The sequence below is a fragment of the Polypterus senegalus genome, chromosome 5 (assembly GCF_016835505.1).
Source record: "Polypterus senegalus isolate Bchr_013 chromosome 5, ASM1683550v1, whole genome shotgun sequence".
Classification (NCBI taxonomy): Eukaryota; Metazoa; Chordata; class Cladistia; order Polypteriformes; family Polypteridae; genus Polypterus; species Polypterus senegalus.
Genome location: NC_053158.1, coordinates 48882701 through 48887501, shown reverse-complemented (window position 1 = coordinate 48887501; position 4801 = coordinate 48882701). Strand labels below are relative to the sequence as shown.

General features: G+C 37.9%; 1 non-coding gene across 1 annotated transcript; it reads right to left on the bottom strand.

The window, feature by feature from the left end:
• Positions 1–4438: 4438 nt before the first annotated feature.
• Positions 4439–4511, bottom strand: trnaa-agc. Its single transcript has one exon. It is a non-coding gene; the product is annotated as a tRNA-Ala (tRNA).
• Positions 4512–4801: the final 290 nt, after the last annotated feature.

Below are 4801 nucleotides of genomic sequence, written 5' to 3'. Positions count from 1 at the left end.
TTTCTAAAAAATAAATCATTTATTATGATCAAACAGTTACTCAGTATTCGAGTAGTCTTTTCACCAAATACTTTTTAACTCTTGAGTAATTTTTTGGATGACTACTTTTTACTTCTACTTGAATAATAGTATTTTGAAGTAACGCTACTCTTACTTGAGTACAATTTTTGGCAATTCTACCCACCTCTGGGTACAATAAATGATGGAAACACGTCTTGTACTTCCTAGGAAGATGTCTTGAGTTGATCTTTGCTAGTTGCTGCTTCCTTATCTTCCCCATCTATATTTTGGACAGGTCAGCAGTGTGTGTCCTCCCCCAGCTTCAGCCAGTTGAGGAATGGGCTCACCTTCAATGAAAAAGACGGTCTTTTTTTGCCAAACCCATTCTTATTGAGAGACTTCCTGATATCCTCATCTTGATTCTCATTCTACTCTTGTGACCAGCTCATCCAATTGGAGCAGTCTGAGAGGCGATTGCAATGTAATCCATGTAGCACCTCAGTGGAGGAAGCCTCTCACCAGATGATAGCATAATACCCCAGACTACCTGACTGGTCCCACTGAGGGTTATGTTAAAGGCTACCATGAACAAAATGGCACATCCCATTGCAATTCTGTCATGTACTCTCTGAGAGCAAACAACTTGTGGAAATTGCTGAAGTACCTTGTGATGATATTCCAGTTATTCTGGTCGCATGTTGGAACAGAACACCGTGGTGATGCCTATCAACCTCAAGTCTATCCAGCAGCATGGAGAACTCACAGGGTCTAGCACACCACATGCAGCTCGCTTTTTTCTCTCTCTTTGCTTGATGGATTTGCTCCCAGATCATTGATGAATGTCTGGCACTCCAATGGTTAATATATCCATTACCCATACAAAAGTTGCATATATATATATAGTAACAAAGGCGCTATATAGGCACCTGACCCGACACTGAAAGACATGGAGGCACGTATAAAAAGTACAAAGACTTTTATTTTTCTTCAGCTGTAGGACACGTCTTCCCCGTGCCACACACCCCAAACACAGTCCCAAAGCACAATAAACACAACCAATAATCCTTCTTCTCTACCACCACTCCTCCTCAAGCTTAGTCCTCCTCATCCCAACCCTGGCTCCTCGAGTGGTGGTGTTTGGGCTCTTTTATAGCCCACCTGGAAGTGTTCCAGGTGATTAACCACCTAGTCCTAATTGCACCTCCGGGTGGGGCTGAAGACTCGTCCAGCCGGGCTGTGGGAAGCAGACAGCCCCCCCTAGCGGCCACCCTGGGCCCCAACCCAATTGTGGAGGACTCCATCTCCCATGGAGCCCTGCGGGCGGTTGGGGAATCACCGTCGGCCAGGGAGGCTTCCACCAAACGCCCCGGGGGAGGTATTGGAGTGCCCATGGTGGCTCCCCCGGAACATAAGCAGCAGGGGCGTCCCTGCCGGGCATGGGACCCGGCTGTCCTTCACAATATATATAAATTGTGACTCTCCAGCAAAATAGTGACAAAGACACACTGCATCTGACAATTGTTCAAATTTATGTAGGGAAAGACAAGGCTTGTATAATTTTATACTTGGAAAATCTTTGAAGAAAAATAGAAAACTACAGTAATTGCTGACACATTTGGGCAGGAGCTGTTAATGTTTCCTATTTTTAAAATGTAATTTAAAAATGTGTGAGATGCACTTTGCAGTTTTTAGCCTTTGCACATCATTCAGTTTCAGTGTAAATGACACAGTACCTTGTTTAATAAATAACTCTTTACTCCCTCATGCTGTTTCCAAGTGTTAGAAATTGAAAATGCTCATAATTATTCTGGAGTGTTCTGCTAATCTTGAAGGCTCTTCCCAGTACCAGTTTTATATGTAATATGCAACAGAGAATATTATCAACTGATATACACTTATGAGTAAAGATTGAATTAGACATAGACATACTAGGCATGATTTGATGAAACTATATTATTAAAAATTATGAAGGGAATAAGTAATGTTAAGACTAACTTTTAAGTTCTTCCACCAGGATATAGATACAAACAGAAACCGCTGAAGATTAAGGCTGAAATTTTTGAAAATCACGGTTATTACTAGCCACAACAAGACGTGTTATTAATTAAAAAAAAGAAGAAACGGTAGCTTATAATTGCAGCCTATAGGAAATACATCCACTCAGAAAGTGAAAACAGAACTGTTTGTTCGAAGTTATGTTTTTTTTTTTTTTTACTAAGTAGAGGTTCTTAGTTAAAGTATTAATGGGTTGTAGATACATTCACGAGCATATCATAGAATAACACTCTGAAAGGTACAGAATGCCTTCTTATCTTTAAAGGTTTCTATTTTAGAAAACTTGCCTTCAACATTCCTTCGTTATCTTTTTTGAAGAAAATAACATTGCATACAATCAAGTTGAACTTGTACAACAAATTACTTCATAGTCAAACTAGAAAAAAAAAAGAAAAGAAAAAAATCCAAGTCAAAAAAGAAAGCAGGAACATAAAAAGAGATATCCTTACTGATTGAATTATATATGTCATGTATTCACTTTTCTGTTCAAGCATCTGGCATGGGTGATGTTTTCATGTAAACATCAGAAGTGCTGGAGAAGAATAAAACATAAATTACATACCTGTAAATGTTTATCATAACAATGGCCATCAACTGAAACAATTTGGGAAGTGAAAATCAAATGAAAAACTGGGTGTCTAAACTTCTTAGTCATGATTGAAACAGTGGGGTTTCGTTTCACACACAGTTTATGTGATATTGCCCCTCAGATTTGTTTAATGTTTAATTTTCTCAATTATGAAATGTTAACCTTGCTAAAATTAGGTTTTCATGTTTTTTAGTTTGTCTGGGGTGGTAAGTAAGAAATACTGCTTCCTAAAGGTTATTCTGCAGCTTAAACATCTATATCTTTCCTTGCCCACCATCCATCACCACCTCGATCTTCCACAGCTCCTTCTGCGTGGCTCCAGACAGCTCTCATCTACCTCGTGTACTGCTTGCCTGCACATTCACATCACAGACTCCACCTGATATTGCTCGTTTGGTCAGTAAAACCATGTGTGCGGATTATCCCTAGTTCTGAATCAAATACAGTGAATACAATTTAATGCTGAGTACTTCTCATTAGTATCTATAAATATAAAATGACAAAACATCCAGTGTCCATGACGTGGGTGCAAGGTTATCCAGCGTACAAAAGAGGGTTGCAATGTCTGATGAACGAAGGCGACACGAAGCAGAAGGAAAGATGGCTGTAAGGGCTAGAATGTCTGCTGAACAAAGGCAACAAGATCCATAGCGAAAAAGAGAGATTAGGGCTAGCATACCAGTGAACAGAGATTCCTAAATGAACAACATGATTGATAAAGACTGACTTACCTTTGTTCTATTTTACTTAATGGATATTTCAATGTGGTAGTTATAACATTCTTCCCATGCTAAAGGTAGATGCCCGTTACCTGGCATATAGTATTGTGAAGAACAGGAAAGTCGCAAGCAGTTAAAAAGATGATTTAATAACTCAAAGCTGAGATATATCCATTAAATGTCAATGCATTTGCATTCAGTAGCATCAGTGTCATTCAAGCAGTGAGCACTACATACGGCTATTAATATATTTACAATATAAGATTTTAGCAGCCATACATATGTATATTTAAAAATATATATATACTTGACCTGAAGTTACAATTTAAAGGGAAATTCATTTGTTGATAGTAGAGGACAGAAAGATACGGAAAAAGATGATCCACTCTGGCAACCCCTAACGGGAGCAGCCGAAAGAAGAAGAAAATTGTTTGCATTATACGTGTCTTAGTGTGCTCCACAAGGGACTGTTTTTAGCCTTTCCATGCTCTTGTTCTCTAACTATAACATAAACATAAAATGGTCAAGATAATTGAATAATGTATATGTAGCATATATTAGTAATAACAGTAGTTACTTAAAATTCTAATAAGATGCTGCTCAGTTTTCCTTGCTTCGATGTTATGTATCACAAACAATGCCATATTTAAGCATAAGCTAAACAAGCTACAGCTTGTGGACTCCATTTTTTTTAGACTTTTAAAATTTTATGTGGCTTTTTAAGTGTACAGTACTGTACTTTTAAATATGTAATCAGTAGATGCATTCATTTGAAAATAATTTATTTTTTACTTTAAATACCTTGCTATTAAATAATTAAAAGGCATATATATGCTCTGAAAATATTTTGCAGCGACCCAAGGTCCTGTTTTGGTAAGCACCTTTGTAAGACCTGGTGTAACTTTCTAGTGAGGGGACTAAAAGCGTTATATAGCTTTGGGCTTCGCCAAGTCTAAATCTGTCACTGATTATTGAAGATGAAGAGTAATTTAACGTTTATGACATGTTCCGATTTCAAATATAAATATTTTTCAGGGAAAAAAAAAAACCTCAAACAAAGAAAAATGTGTTTTTTTGGAGAATGCGGGCATCGATCCCGCTACCTCTCGCATGCTAAGCGAGCGCTCTACCATTTGAGCTAATTCCCCACTTATTGCACAACTATAACCGCGGGCATTTTGGTATGTTTCTGTTTTGTGTTTCAAGGGGAAATTATTTATATAAAGTAAATGTATATATATTTAACTGCGTTTCTGTACTAGTTGAATGCAAAAACCACTTCGGTGCTTTCTAAGTGTAAACACACCGGGAACGCAAAGAGACTGCCCTGCGATCAGCAGTCACAAAAGACAGCGTGCTAAAAAATGGACAGTAAATGAAAAAAATACGCCAGGGATCGTTTCCAAAATAATGTTATTTAATTTTTTTGATTGTGTCA